The sequence below is a fragment of the Dipodomys merriami genome, unplaced genomic scaffold (genome assembly GCF_024711535.1).
Source record: "Dipodomys merriami isolate MVZ:Mamm:240054 unplaced genomic scaffold, mDipMer1.0.p SCAF_44, whole genome shotgun sequence".
Classification (NCBI taxonomy): Eukaryota; Metazoa; Chordata; class Mammalia; order Rodentia; family Heteromyidae; genus Dipodomys; species Dipodomys merriami.
In genome coordinates, this window is record NW_027206002.1 from 238925 (window position 1) to 254871 (window position 15947).

General features: G+C 48.7%; 1 protein-coding gene across 4 annotated transcripts in view; it reads left to right on the forward strand.

The window, feature by feature from the left end:
- Window positions 1-1021: 1021 nt before the first annotated feature.
- Cdc42se2 (CDC42 small effector 2) overlaps window positions 1022-15947 on the forward strand; it is a 63961-nt gene continuing 49035 nt past the window's right edge. The window contains exon 1 of one of the 4 annotated variants that reach the window (XM_069993673.1): window positions 1022-1092. The gene's annotated coding sequence lies outside the window, so the exon portion shown is untranslated. Of the gene's footprint in view, window positions 1093-1774; window positions 1911-2025; window positions 2118-15947 lie in introns of those variants that run through there. The other 3 variants (XM_069993671.1, XM_069993670.1, XM_069993672.1) reach the window with 3 other exon arrangements.

The window sequence follows — 15947 nt, forward strand, 5'->3', positions numbered from 1 at the left end:
AAAATAAATAAAAAAATAAAAAGATTGTTGCAATAGGAGGAAGGCCTTGGGGGGAGGAACAGAACAGGGTAGGAAATATTGAGGATTGGAGTGGAACTGTAGCAATTTAAAATAGAGGAGTTAAGACTAAGTGTTATTGTTTAGGTGACTTTTCAGCAAGGATTGGTAAAGAGGTGAAGACAAATGGACATTACAGGAACAATATTCTAGCCCTGAGCACTTGTCTGTCTGTCTGTCTGGAATATTCAAGCAAAAATGAGAGTTTGGGGATGAAGTCTGAGACCCAAAAGGAGAAAAACGAAAACCAAAGGCTGTAGGTAGGTCTTCATAAAGATCATAGCTTTCACACGGAAATGGAGTTGGTAGCCACTGGTGGCTGCCTTGCTTTGTAAGGGCATCTTCTGCCTGTTGTTTTGATAATAAAGTCTGAGGTGAAGGACGACCATTTAGTAGACCACTGAAGCATAATCCAAGCAGAGGAGAAACATGGGCAGGAAGTATTGATTCTGATTAATGTTGCAGGCACACCCAATGAGCTTTCTCTATGGAAGGAGGTGAAAAGAAGAAGAGAGGGGCCAAGAAGTACTGGTTTTGGCAACTAGAAAGATGCCTGTCAATCTCGATGAGTGAGGGGTACTGTCTTTTCCTTCTTGTGGGTCTTGGGGCTGGAACTCAGGGCCTGGGCGCTGTCCCTGAGCAATTTTCCTTCTAGGCTAGCGCTCTACCACTTTGAGCCACAGCTCCGCTTGCGGTTCTCGAGTGGTTTCTTGGAAGATAAAGAGTCTCAAGGGAACTTTTCTGCCCAGGCTGGCTTCGAACCGTGATCCTCAGATCTCAGCCTCCCGAGTCCTTAGGATGACAGCTTAGAGGCGCATTATTATTATTATTACTGAATTCGGAGAGGCTTGAGATTTTACAGTCAGCGCGTGGTGCCTCCCCTTCCTCCCCGGGCCGTGACGTGGGTGTCCGGTGGGGGGTACGGGGTGCTAGAGCTCGGCCCGGATCTCGGGGCAAACAGCCTCTCCCGGTTCTCCGCTCCCGGAACGTCCGCGAAGGCGTCACAGATCCCCCCCACAACGTTCCAGACGCCAGGTGAACGTCCCCGGCGGGAAGCCACGGGGCTCATCCCCGCGATCGAGGATCCCAGGGCCTCTCCCACTCCGCAGCGCCGCCGCCCCGCCCGGCCTCGGTCCCCGAGGCCCGCCCCTCGCGCCACCCGGGGAGTCCCGACCCGGGGCGAAGGGGCTCCCGCGCGCGCGCAGCCCCCATCGCCACGGCCGGCGCGCGTCCCAGCCCCCACACCGTCCGCTCGCCGCCCGCCTCCCAGGCTGGCTCCACCGCCCGAGACGCCGGGGGGGGGGGGGGGGGGGGGTCCCCGCAGCCCACCGGGGCGGGGGCGGGGCTGGACGGAGGGGGCGGGGCCGGGGTGCGCCGCTGCCTGCGGCCCCGCCCTCCTGGCCCCGCCCTCTCCCCCCACCTCCGGCGCCGCCCACTCGGCCTGGAGGCCAGGGTGGGGGCGGGCTTAGTGGGGGCGGGGTCACGTGCCGGCGGTACAGCTGCGCGCGGCACCGCCCCTCCCCCCGGCTCGGAGGCGCGCGCCGCCTTTAGCTCCGCCCAACCTGGAGGCGGTGACGCGGCTGAGCGGCGGCCCTGTGCTGGAGCTCCAGCTGCGCCGAGGGGGGGGTGGGTGGGGAGGGAGGGCTGGGCTCGCCCCTCCCCCCTGGCGTTCTGGGGCGCGCGTCGCCCGCGGCCCCGCCCTCCCTCGCGCGAGCCTCGGCGAGAGGGCGGGGCCAGGAAGCGGCGAGCGCGCGGGGAGCGCAGCTGCGGGCGTGGGGACGGCAGAAGCCGCGGAACCGGCGCCGGAGAGAGCGGTACCGCGGGAGCGGCCGGCCGAGACAAAGGCGACGGCGGTGAGTGCAGCGGCCGCGAGGCCCACCCGGCCGGGGCGGGGGGGAACCCCGCACCCGAAGGCTCCCCCAACCGCCGCCCGGAGGGGTGGGAGGGCTCGTCGAGCGCGGCCGGGCCCTGGCCGCCGCGCGCCGCGGGGCGGTGGGTTGAGCCCCGCGGCTCCATGTTCGGGTCTGGGCGAGGTCCTCCGGCTCGGGAACCCGGTCGGGGTTTGTGTTTTTTTTTTTCCGTCCGTTTCCTCTGAGGAAAAGGTTCAGGTGCTCGGTCGGGGCGGGCGGGCGCCGGCGGGGAGCGGGCGCCGTCCACCGGCCACGGAACGGCCGGGCGGGCCCCCCCCCCGCACCGCACCTCGCCCGGAGGGGGGCTGGGCGGGCCCGGGGCCCCGCAGGTACGGGGTTCGAAGTCGGGGGGGGGGACACCAGGGCCCCCCGGCGCCCCGACGCTCACCCGAGAGGCGCCCGGCGGGACCCGTCCCGGGCCGGGGAAGCCCCGGCCGCCGCCGCCTCGGAGGAGCCGGGACGAGCTACTCGTACAGGTTGTTGAGCCCGGCGGCGCGGCCCGGGGTGCGGTGGGCGGCGGCTCGCCGGCGGGGGGGGGGGTCCTCCCGCCGATCCCCCCCCCTCCCCCGCGGACTCGGCTCGCCCCGGCGGTGCCTCAGCTGCGGCTCATTCCCACTGATTGGCTTTTCTTTCTTTCCTTTCGGAAGAGGAATTGGGAGGCGATGCGTGGAGCGGAAGATGGCAAGGGTTGGGGTGCTAAAGGGCCGGGCACCCGGGGACATAGGTGCTCCACGCAAGGGGGGGATTGGACGAGGAGGGGCTCTTGGGAGCATTCTTACCCCCGATCTGGTACGATTTAGGTTCGGGGGTGGGGTGGCGTGTGGATGGATGAGGGCTTGTTGCTGGTCCGGGGTTTTCCTGCCACCGTACACGTCCGGGAGCCGTCGGTGGCGGCCGGGATCACACACCGGTGGTGGTGTTGGAAATCGGAAGTTGGCCGTGAGGAAAAGTTGCCGTGCATGGGATCTGATCTCTCCTCTCTGCCGGCCCTGGGGCTTGAACTCGAGGCCCCGGCGCCGTCCCCGAGTCTTTGTGCTCGACCCCCCCTGGGAGCCACAGCGCCGCTTCCGGGAGCTGAGAGTCCTGCGGACTTTTCCTGCCCGGGCTGGCTTTGAACCGCGGTCCTCAGATGGCAGCTTCCTGAGAAGCCAGGGTGACAGGTGTGAGCCACCGGCCATCCGGCCCACTTTTATTTTATCTTACTCGTTAAATAATTTTCATTGGTAATGGTGGGAGGAAAAAATGGGTTGTGTTGTGAAGCCTAGTTTTTTTCTTTTGTTGTTGTTGGTTTTTTTAGTCGTGGGGCTTGAACTCTGGTCTGGGCACCGTCCCTGCGCTCTTCAGCTCAAGGCCAGCGCTCTACCACTTGAGCCTCAGCGCCACTTCCGGTTCTCTGGTGGCTCATTGGAGATAGGAGTCTCAGAGTCTCACGGACTTTTCCTGCTCAGGCTGGCTTTGAACCGCGATCCCCAGAGCTCAGCCTCCTAAGCAGCGAGGATTACAGGCGTGAGCCACCGGCGCCCGGCGAATAACGAAGTTTCCCTGTGTGTGTGCGCGTGGCGGTGGCATGTCCCCGAGCCAGGGAGAGCTCCGAACCTCGGCACTCCGTAGTTAGTTGAATGTCACCATTTACCCTGCAGATATTCATTAAACATCTATGATGTGCTGAGACCTGTAGTGGATGCTGCGTTTATGGAGCCAGGCAGACCCCACAATTACCCTTCTTAAGCTTGAGGTTCTTTTTTTTATGGAGGTAGACTTTCCTGGTGCTTACTTAAGTTGGCGAAGACGGACGGGAACTTCCGCGAGGGTCAGTTCCTGAGTCTGTCGTTTAAACAGTAACTTTTTAGCGCTATGATGATCGGGTTGCACCTTCTTACTGTCATCTGAATAAAAGCTTACGTTTGGACATTGAAGAGAGGAAGGAGTTTTCTTCTCCCAATATTAAATTTTGGTACAATGTATTTACTGAAAGATGATGCACTTTCAGGGGTGTGTTTTTGTAACTTTTTGCAGCAACAGTTTTCTTTTTCTTTCTTTCCATTTTTCTTTCTTTCCATTTTTTTGGTTGGTCGTGGGGCTTGAACTCTGGGCCTGGGCGCTGTCCCTCAGCTCTTCAGCTCAAGGCGAGCGCTCTACCACTTGAGCCACAGCGCCACTTCTGGTTTTTTGGTGGTTTATTGGAGATAGGAGTCTCATGGTCTCTCCTGCCCGGGCTGGCTTTGAATTGGGATCCTCAGATCTCAGCCTCCTGAGTAGCTAGGGTTATGGGCGTGAGCCACCGGCGCCCGGCTATTTTCTGTTCTTAAAATCTCTAAGGATAGACTGGATTTCTTTCAAGAAATGCCGCCCTCTGCTTGCCCAAGAATGTCTCAGTGGTAGACACACTCAGTGCTTACTTAGCATCTCACCTTCCCCCAGTTGTGTGTGTGTGTGTGTGTGTGTGTGTGTGTGTGTGTGTGTGTGTGTAAACATTTTTAGGACTTACCTTTTTTTTGTCAGAGACTGGAACTCGAAATCTGACACTGTTGCTAATTGGTTAGTGCTCTACCAACTGAGCCACACCTCCAACCTAAGGGTTGGTTCTTTTTTGCGGGGTAGAGGGGGAGTTTTACTTTTACTTTGGTCTTTTCCTGTAGTTTCTACAAAGGAACTTGATACTGCTGAAAAGGAGAGGATTATTAGCAGTTTGTGACACTGTATTCGGAATTTCCCCCGGGTATTGCAACTGATAAAACTGCTTATTGAGGGCTGGGAAGGTGGCTCAGTGGTAGAGCGCTTGCCTTGCATGCTCAAGGCCCTGGGTTCGATTCCTCAGCACCACATAAGCAAAAAGAAAAAAGCCGGAAGTGGCGCTGTGGCTCAAGTGGTAGAGCACTAGCCTTGAGCTGAAGAGCTGAGGGACAGTGCCCAGGCCCAGAGTTCAGGCCCCACGACCGGACCCAAAAAAAAAAAAAAACAAAAACTGCTTATTGAATTTATTCTGAATATAAAGATGCATTGTATACTATTTTCGTTGTTTTGTGTGTGTGTGTGTGTGTGTGTGTGTGTGTGTGTGTGTGTGTGTGTGTGTGTGTGTGTGTGTGTGTGTGTGTGTGTGGAGGGGCATTGAACTCATGCTCTGCACTCACAGAGGCATACACCATATGGTCCAGGTGTGCAGGATGCTACACCATCTAGGTTGTTGTAAGTACATGCTAGTGTTCTACAACCATGAACTTGCCTAATGACCCATTTTGCAGAGTGAGAAATAACTGTTTCAGAAATCCAAATTAATGTTCTCCGAAGTCAGTGTAGTCTTAATCATTACAAAATAATGTAGATTTCTGTTTTTTTTCAGTTATCTATTGAATTTAGTGAGACCTTTTTTGACTAACCAGTGCTTATAATACTTTATTCATTGTTGAAAACAATGTGGACATTTAAATTCTTTGAATTTTAGGGTTGCTATTAGCTTTTTATGATTTTAGGAATAATGTGGAAAGTATGTGTATGTTCAAATTCTGAATTGAGACTTTCTGACATGCACTTATCTTGGTTATTCCTAGGAATAATAAGTAATTCCTCACATTTGATTTATATAGAGTTGTGATACATTTTTCTTCAGTTGTGGAGCTTGAAGTTGGCGTGGGTGATGTCCTTGAGCTCTTTTTCTCAAAGCTAATGCTTTACCTGAGCCACAGTGCCACTTCCAGTTTTTGAGTGGTTAAATGGATTAAGAGTCCTCTGGGGCTTTGAACTGCTACCCTCATATCTCAGCCTCTTGAGTAGTTAGGATTACAGGTGTGAGCCACACTACTGTCCAGCCTGTTACTCGGCCTGGGTGCTGTCCCTGAGCTCTTCAGCTCAAGGCTAGTGCTCTGTTGTTTGAGCCACAGCACCACTTCTGGCCTTTTCTGTTTATATGGTACTAAGGAATCGAATCCAGGGTCTCATGCGTGCGAGGCAAGCATTCTACTACTGAGCCACCTTCCCAGTTCCCCTGTTACTTTTTTCTTTTTTGGTCGGTCATCATGGGTCTTGAACTCTGGGCCTGGGCACTGTCCCTCAGCTCTTCAGCTCAAGGCTAGTGCTCTACCACTTGAGCCACAGCACCACTTCCAGCTTTTTCTGCTTATGTGTTGCTGAGGAATTGAACCCAGGGCCTCATGTATGCAAGGCAAGCACTCTACCACTGAGCCGCCTTCCCAGATCCCCTGTTACATTTTTGTAGCATGAATTACCAGACAAATTATGTACAGTTCAGTGTTGTTGAGAACCTTGTAAGTGACAGTGGAAATGACAAAGAACAATGTAAGCAGTCTGTGATGATGCTAAATAAAAATGTTTAGCATCCTAGCTACTCAGGAGGCAGAGGTCTGAGGATCTCTGTTCAAAACCAGCCTGGGTAGAAAAGGCCCTGTGAGATATATCTCTAATTAGCCACTGGCAAATGGAAGTGGCACTTTGGTTCAAGTGATAAGAGTACTAGCCTTGTGCACAAAATGGTTCAGAGGCAATGCCCAGGCCCTGAGTTCAAGTCCCACAAACTGACAGAAGAAAAAAAAATGTATAGCTTGTACAGATTTTTTTTGGGGGGGAGGGATAAGCACTTTAGAATTCTTGGACAGTCAACAACAGCATTGAGACATGGCAAAAATAACAAAACTTGGGGCTGGAAGGTGGCTCAGTGGTAGAGCGCTTGCCTTGCTTGCATGAGGCCCTGGGATTCCTCAGCACCACATAAGCAGAAAAAGCAGGAAGTGGTGCTGTGGCTCAGGTGGTAGAGCTGAAGCCTTGAGCTGAAGAGCTGAGGGACAGCGCCCAGGCCGAGTTCAGGCCCCCCAAAACTGACAAAAAAAATACTTGGAAGAAATCAGAATTCATGACTTTTTTTCATCTGTAGAAATACTTTGAGCCAGATGCTGGTGGCTCATGCCTGTAAACCTAGCTACTTAGGAGGCAGAGATCTGAGGATCTTGGTTCAAAGCCACGTGGGGCAGGTTCACCCCCAAAAAACTGGAAGTGGAGCTGTTGAGCACAAACGCTCAAGAACGGGCTGGGAAGGTGGCTCAGTGGTGGAGTGCTTGCCTTGCATGCATGAGGCTCTAGGTTGGATTTCTCAGCACCACATAAGCGAAAAAAGTCGGAAGTGGTGCTGTCGCTCAAGTTTAGAGTGCTATCCTTGAGCTGAAGAGCCGAGGGACAGCACCCAGGCCCAGAGTTCAGGCCCCATGACTGGCAAAAAAATATATAAATAAAAAAAAATAGGGTTGGAAAAGTGGCTCATTGGTAGAGTGCTTACCTTGCATGCATGAGGCCCTGGATTCATTCTTCAGCACCACATAAGCAGAAAAAGCCGGAAGTGACACTGTGGCTCAAGAGCTAGAACACTAGCCTTGAGCTGAAGAGCTGAGGGACAGTGTCCAGGCCCAGAGTTAAGGCCTCACTACCGACAAAAAGAAAGAAAAAAAAATGAAAAAGCTCAAGACCAGTGCCCAGGCTCTGAGTTCAAGTCCCAGGACCCACCCTCAAAACGTAAACATGATTTTCAAAGTATTATTTCTACCTAGAAGTGGTTAATAATGTTTGAGACTAAATAAAGTCATGGATGATCCTATTTTCTAAACGGTTGAAATATTTGAAATGTTTCTTTTTTCAGTGTTTGTGTTTTTGTTGTGGAGGTGTTTTTTTTTTTTTTGTAATAAAGAATGATTTTAGCCTTTCTTTTCTCACATGTAAATGATAAAACAATTTAGAATGATTGAGATGCCAGGCACCTGTGGCTTGTAATCCTAGCTACTAAGTGAGATCTGAGGTTTGTGGTTCAGAGCTAGCCCAGGCAGAAAGTCTGTGAGACTTTTATCTCCAAATAATCAGATAAAAGCTGGACTAGAAGCCGGGCGCTGGTGGCTCACGCCTGTAATCCTAGCTACTCAGGAGGCTGAGATCTGAGGATCGCGGTTCAAAGCCAGCCCGGGCAGGAGAGACCGTGAGACTCCTATCTCCAATAAACCACCAGAAAACCGGAAGTGGCGCTGTAGCTCAAGTGGTAGAGCGCTCGCCTTAAGCTGAAGAGTTGAGGGACAGCACCCAGGCCCAGAGTTCAAGCCCCACGACCGACAAAAAAAAAAAAAAAAGCTGGACTAGAGGTGTGGCTTGAGTAGTAGAGTAGAGCAGTAAGTTAAGAAGTGAAGCAAAGCTGTGGCTCATGCCTCCAGTCCTAGTTAGTGAGGAGGCTGAGATCTTAGCATCGAGGTTCAAAGCCAACAGGAGCAGGACAGGCGTGAGACTCTTCAGTTAACCACCAGAAAACCGGAAGTTGAGCTATGGGTCAAAGTGGTAGTGTTAGCTTTGAGTGAAAGAGCTCTGGGTTAGGGTCCAAGTCTTGAGTTCAGTCCCTATGACCAACCAAAAAAAAAAAAAAAAGCCGAGGGCCCAGGGCCCTGAGTTCAAGCCCTGTACTGGAGTTCAAGCTCTGTACTGGTTTAAAAACAAAACTAACTAAATAAAAAAGAACAAAAGAATGATACTGATACTTGTGATTAACTGGTATAGATCGAAAGACTTAGCAGTATAAAACACTTTCTCAAGTGCTTTATAACCTAACATTCTCTAGGATAGGTTGCTGTTGGGTTTTTTTAGTCTCAGTTGTCTTTTAGAAAATTGTACAAGTGTTTGATTTCTTACCTGTTTTAAAATGAATGTAGGGTATATTGTTAAGGTTTTATAAGTTTTTGTACACTTGTGAAAGCATATTGCTTTTGATCTTTTTCTCCGCTGGTGCTGGGGTTTGAATTCAGGGCCTCACACTTGTTACGCAGGTGATTTACCACTGGGCCACTCTAGCCCTTTTTGCACTGGTTATTTTTGAAATGGTCTCTCTTCTGGCCTTTTCAGGCTTCCTGTCTTACATGGGATGACAGGTGCACACCACCACACCCAGCTTTCTTTTGAGATACTGTCATGCCAACTTTTCTACCTATGCTGGTTCAGAACTGCACTCTTCTCATGAAACCAGGATGGTAATCAAGTGCCTCTAGGGCCAGCTGTTGGTTGAGAAAGGGTTGCTGGAACTTTTCTGCCTGGGTTGACCTCCTAAGTAACTAGAATAACAGCTGTGACCTATTTGTGCCGACCTATGGGCAGTGGTCTTTTTTTTTTGCCAGGGCCTGGGCACTGTCTCCGACCTTCTTTCGCTCAAGGCTAGCACTCTGCCACTTGAGACGCAGTGTCACTTCTGGCTTTTTCTGTGTATTTGGTACTGAGGAATCAGGGCTTCGTGCATACTAGGCAAGTACTCTACCTCTGAGCCACCTTCCCAGCCCCCCTGTTGGCAGTATTTTTATGAGAGGAATATTTTAACATTTTATGGAAAGCTGTGTTTTTTTAAGTCTGTCTCAGGGTGAGACATTACAGGTCCTCAGTGCATTCTTAGAGCAACTGAGTGAGATGTACCTAAGTACTTACTAATTAGATGACGACTTTTTCCCCCTTGATTTTTCACTCCTGAGAATACTTGGAATTTAGTTTTATCATTAATTTTATGCATCCTGTTGTCTCAGTTCAAAACTTAAATATACTCTTAATTTTACTCTTTCTGTTTGTTAGTACTAACAACAGTTTTATCAGAACCCACTTTCTTTTTTTTATTTATTTTTTTTGCCAGTCGTGGGGCTTGAACTCAGGGCCTGGGCACTGTCCCTGAGCTGCTTTTGCTCAAGGCTAGCACTCTACCACTTGAGCCACAACACCACTTCCAGCGTTTTCTGTGTATGTGGTACTGAGGAATCGAACCCAGGGCTTCATGCATGCTAGGCAAGCACTCTACCACTAGGCTACCTTCCCAGCCCAGAACCCACTTTCAAAGGGAGTTAATTCAGCTAAAATGCCCAAAGATTTGCTATTGAGTAGTCTTTACCCTGCTGGCTTTGAACCATGATCCTCAGATCTCAGCCTCTTGAGTAGCTAGGATTACAGGCATGAAACACCGATGCCCAGTGTAAGTGTATTTTAATCAAGATGGATTATAGTAAAACAAATTCCTTTTTCCTAGAAAGTATTACATGAGTTCATCATATTAAGTCCAGGTGCTTTTGACAGTAATTAAATGATGAGCTATACTAGTTCTATTTTGTTGTTTGTCTACTTAAGAGACTCATGCTGACATTTTAAATGAAATTTTCATGATGGAGTTTGCATACTTTGGTTGTATATTATAAAATTAGATCTGGGTATGGTGGTTCATGCCTGCAGTCCCAGCTACACAGGAGTCAGAGATTGGGACGATCATGGTTTAAGGTCTGCCTAGGCAACAAGTGGCCTCCTATGTGTCCTGCTTTGAAATAGCAGTCCACTAGTCACATCCCTCAGTTCCCCTGCAACTCTTCTCCCTGTTGGCCAGGACTCACTGGCCAACCTACCCTACCAACCGTTCTAGCTTCCACCTGGAAAGTTGCCAGGTCTCCCTCTATTTTCATGCAGTCCCACGGTCCTAGGACCTTTTCTGGTTGAGTCACCTTCCCTCTTGCATCTTTAGCACTTCCTTTCTCATCTGCATTTTCAACCAACAACCTTACTTCCTGCATGTTAAAAATGAAAAGCAGGAGAGAACTTTTACATGTCCCTTGTATCTTTCTGTATTCCCTGCATTTTCTGTTGTTGTGTCACTGTCATTTCTGTCTTCCCTGGGTACTGTCCCCTTCTCCCATCAAGGACATTGCCTTGCTTCAGTATTTAGCTTGTTCTGCCTGCTTGCAACCAGTGAGCTGAAGAAACATCTTCCCACTCCTACTGGATTCTATCAGCACACATGTAGGTAATGCTGAAATAGCTCCCATCTGTTTTTAAAAAAACCTCCCCAGCAACACATCTTTCTTTGGTAAGGTTTTTCCTTTTTGAAGCACATCTTTTTTGTTCTCCAAAAAAAGCTGGTATTTTTGGTTAACAGTTACTCTACCTCTGGGTCCATCACTGTGAGCCCTCCTCCCCTCTCATTCCACCACAGCTAGCTGCTCTTCCTGAGCTTGGTTACTGGTGACCTCGGTGGTGCTCCATTCCCGTAGTCAGTTCTCCATGGTAATGTCAGTGGCTGTGGCAGCGTCTGACCTGATTGATGATTGATAATTATTGCCTTTGAAACCTTTCTTCCCTGTGCCTTTGGGGCAGTCCTGCTTATCTTTTGTGGTTCCTTTTTGTTGCCCTAGCTTCTATAAAGGAGACAGTGTTCCAGGGCTCTATTTTAGACTTAGTCTAAATTTATATTTAGTCTCTTGTGATCTCATCCTATCTAGTGAGAATTATCATGTATTTAAAACTTGACATTGTAAGTGTGGATCTTTTTCTTCACCTCCAGACTTGTAGATCTATCTACCTGCTCAGTGTTTTCAGTTAGCTACAGAATAATTAACATGTCAGAACTGAGCTCTTCCTACTTCTCTCCCCAGTCATTGTTCCCGTTCCCAGTCTAGTCTTCCTCATCTTACTAAACAACTCCACCTTTAGTTTTTCTGGCTGAAAAACTACTGAGCTTTCTTTTTGGTGGTGCTAGGGTTTGAACTCAGGACCACTTAAGACCCTCCCATCTGCCCTAGCCCATTTTGCTTTTCGTTATTTTTTTCAGGTAGGGTCTTGACTTTTTGCTAGACCAGGCTTAGACCTACCTATCCCTTCCACATAACTGGGCTTACAGATGAACACCCACCACCACATCTGGCTTGTTTTTGGGACAGGATCTAGGTAACTTTTTCCTCCCTGACTGGCCTTGAATCCATCCTATCTCTACTTTCCTAGTAGCTGAGATTACAGGTCTGCCTGCTCTGCTGAGAGCCTGGCACTCAGTAGACTAGGCATTCTTGATTTCCTATACTCACACCTTGAATTCAAATAATATATTACAAAAAAGCACACTTTACGTTACAAGCTTTGTTAAGTAGAATAAGTGTGAGGGCTCTGGGGATATAGCTAAGATGGGAATGCTTGCCAAGCATGCGCAAGGCTGTGGATTTGATCTCCAGCATGGAGGGAAAAAGAAAATAGATGTAGGGTGGGTAAGGTTATATTCCTAGCATTTGCAAAGCCTTGGTTTTGGTACTACCCAGAAACAATATCAACAAAAATGTAAACTGTTTGTTATCTTCAAATCCTGCCACCTCTTTTTTTTTTTTTTTTGGTCGGTCGTGGGGCTTGAACTCTGGGCCTGGGCGCTGTCCCTGCGCTCTTCAGCTCAAAGCGAGCGCTCTACCTCTTGAGCCACAGCGCCACTTCCCTGCCACCTCTTTTAAGTAGCTGTCATCTATTGATTGTACTAATTTTTTTCCCTCTTTAAGGTTGGCTCATATTTAAATCAGTGTGCAGAACAAGGGTGTGGACCACAGGCCGAGCGTCTTAAGGGAGGCCTGTGCCCTAGGTGTGTGGAGTCCAGTGAGGGGGCCCTGTGGATGACTTGTGAGGTTTCTCCAAGGGAGCCTGGAGCTGGCCCAGGGATTCAGGGCATCCAGATGTCCTTCCTGCCCTGGCATATCTACTTGTTCTGGGGTATACCGCAGGCACTAAGGGGTACTTCTTCGATGTGTAAAGAACCATTGGACTCCAGTGGTTGAGTGAGGGATGACAGAGTGGCTGCCAAGGCTACTGGAATTAGTCTCTTTTCTAGTTCTTCTTCTGCTTTCTTCTCGTCTCAGTAGAGCAACCAAGTAAATCCTTTTTGTTTGTTTTGCCAGTCCTGGGGCTTGAACTCAGGGCCTGGGCATTGTCCCTGAGCTTCTTTTGCTCAAGGCTAGTACTCTGCCACTTGAGCCACAGCACCACTTGCCACTTCTGGCTTTTTCTGTGTATGTGGTACTGAGGAGTTGAACCTAGGGCTTCATGCATGCTAAGCAAGCACTCTACCACTGGTGTAGTCCTGCAGTCACCTAGGCCTTCTCAGGTTGCCTGAACTGACTTAAGTCTAGTTTGCTCTAGTGCCCATAGAGATAGGCTTTGTTTTTGCTGTTTTTAGTGCAGAAGCCCAGCATTCACAGAGTGGATTGATCATTTTGGGCCTTCATATTTGTTATTTATGCTTTTTGTAACATCTGACTGCATGTTTCTGTCGCTGAAAGTATTTGAATTTCACCTAAAACAAGGTAGTCCTAGAAGAGCTAATTATATTAGCACATACAATTAATATACAGTGCATAATATTGGATAGTAAACGACTTTGTTGCTAATTTTTTATGTTTACTATGGAATACTTTTTATAATTTGAATATATGTATACATACATATTTCCACTCCACTTTTTTGCAGAGTTGGTTTGCTTTTTTCTTTTGGTTGTCAGGCTTGAATTCAGGGTCTGGGGGCTCTCCCTGAGCTTTTTTGCTCAAGGTTAGCTCTCTACCACTTTGAGCCACAGCTCTACGTCTGTCTGTCTGTCTGTCTGTCTGTCTGTCTGTCTGTCTGTCTGTCTGTCTGTCTGTCTGTCTGTCTGTCTGTCTGTCTCTTTGAGGTAGTTTAGCGGAGATACTCTTTTAAAAAAGTTACTTTCTTGGCTGGGAAGGTGGCTCAGTGGTAGAGTGCTTGCCTTGCATGCATGAGGCCCTGGGTTCGATTCCTCAGCACCACATAAGCAAAAAGAAAAAAGCCGGAAGTGGCGCTGTGGCTCAAGTGGTAGAGCACTAGCCTTGAGCTGAAGAGCTGAGTGCCCAGGCCCAGAGTTTAGGCCCCATGACCGGACCCAAAAACAAAACAAAAAGTTACTTTCTTTTTTGGGGGGGAGGGGTAGGGTGTCTGGCAAGGCAAGGCTCTACCTCTGAGCCACCTTCCCAGCCCCTTAAGAAACTTTCTTACCCAGGTTGGCTTCAAACCTTGATCCTTAGATCTCAGCCTCCTGAGTAGTTAGGATTACAGGCATGAGCCACCAGCGACTGGCTATGCATTAGGTATTTTTTGTATAGAGTCTCAATTCCTTTTGAGCTATGCACCTGGATTGTGATTCACCTATTTTAAAGTTTCCCATCCTATCTGGGATTACAGGTCAGGTGCTACCATGTCTAGCTTTCTCTTGAGATATGGGAAACTCTTGGATGCTCCTGCCTTCATTGGCCTGGAATTGTGATCTTCATGAGCCTTCTGATCTCTCAGTCTTCCACACATTTACTGGTAGAAAGTAAGTTTAATGTGGAAGCTGGCCTCAAATGTTGATCCTCTGGATCACAGCCTCCCCTGGACCTTGTATTACAAGAATGAGTCATCAGTGCCCAGCTATAATAGTACTATAGAATGACACTAATGTTTGACATTTGAAATGGGAAGGAGTTGGCTACTTGGTTGCTCATGCCTATAATCCTAGCTGCTCAGGAGGCTGAGATCTGAGGATTTCAGCTTGAAGCCAGTCCAGGAAGAAAAATCCCAAGATGCTTATCTACAATTAACCAGCAAAAAGCTGGACATGGGGATGTGGCTCAAGTGGTAGAGTGCCACTTGAGTGAGAAATAGCCCCCAGTACTTGTATACCTCCTAAAAAATAGAGAGGGGAAAGCATAAACATAGGAACATAGGAAATACTTGTCTTTTTTTTTTTTTTTTTTGGTCAGTCATGGGTCTGAACTCTGGGCCTGGGCGCTGTCCCTTAGCTCTTCAGCTCAAGGCTAGCGCTGGACCACTTGAGCTACAGCACCACTTCCGGCTTTTTTCTGCTTATGTGGTGCTGAGGAATTGAACCCAGGGCTTCATGCATGCAAGGCAAAAGCACTCTACCACTGAGCTACCTTCCCAGCCCCAGGAAATACTTGTCTTAAACCTAATAATAACTACCTTTCACTGTTCATTGCATAAGGCAGTATTCTGAGTTTTCAGGCAGAAGAACCTTTTTTATGGATATATTGTACTCATAAAATTGTTGCATGATGCTGGGCGCCAGTGGCTCATGCCTATAATCCTAGCTAATCAGGAAGCTGAGATCTGAGGATCGCCTTTCAAAGCCAGCCTGGGCTGGAAGGACCGTGAGACTCTGATCTCCAATAAACCACTAGAAAACTGGAAGTGGCGCCGTGGCTCAAGTGGTAGAGCACTTGCCTTGAGCTGAAGAGCAGAGAGACAGTGCCCACGCCCAGAGTTCAAGCTCCACGACTGACCAAAAAAAAAAAAATTTTTTTTTTTGTTGCATGAGTTGGTCACAAATGGGACCATAGCTGTGACCTAGTGGTCAAGAAGTTGAAACTGGCAAGTAGTTGTAGGTGCACTGAGGCTGTTGATGCTGCTGTACAATCTTCATATCTGGTGACAGAGTTTGACCACTGCAGCTGCTTCTAATCATGCTCACTGCTCACCACTTAATCAGCCCTAGGAAGACAGCTTCCATCTCACTTCTGCTTTTCCTGCTCCTCTTCCTCATAGAACTTATTTGCATTCCAAATGCTAACTGTAGGGAAAATTCTAGAATATGAACCTTTTGCTTTTCTTTTAAAAGCCTCTCTGTCTCTGAGGTTTAGGACGGTATGTGTAGGGAGTGGTAGGAGAGAGAGAATGAATGCTGAGGGCTCTAGCCCAACTACCTAACTTTCAGAAGCACTCTGTTTACCATGTGATAAGGCTTTGCATTGCAGCTGGTTAGAATATACAATTTAGATTTAGACCAGCCTATCTTTCTTTAATGTGAACCACTAATTTTATGTTGTTTTTTTATTTTCTATTTATTTATTTTGGGTCCGGTTTTGTGGGGCCTGAACTCTGGGCCTGGGCGCTGTCCCTCAGCTCTTCACTCAAAGCTAGTGCTCTACTACTTGAGCCACAGCGCCACTTCTGGCTTTTTTTCTTTTTGCTTATGTGGTGCTGAGGAATCAAACCCAGGGCCTCATGCATGCAAGGCAAGCGCTCTACCACTGAGCCACCTTCCCAGCCCCTTATGTTTTTATAAAGTAATATACCCATTCTCATATTTCCAGTTGGAAATCAATTAGTGCTTGTAGAAACAGCTTCTTTTTTATTTTTTATTTTTTATTTTTTATTTCTCTCTCTCTC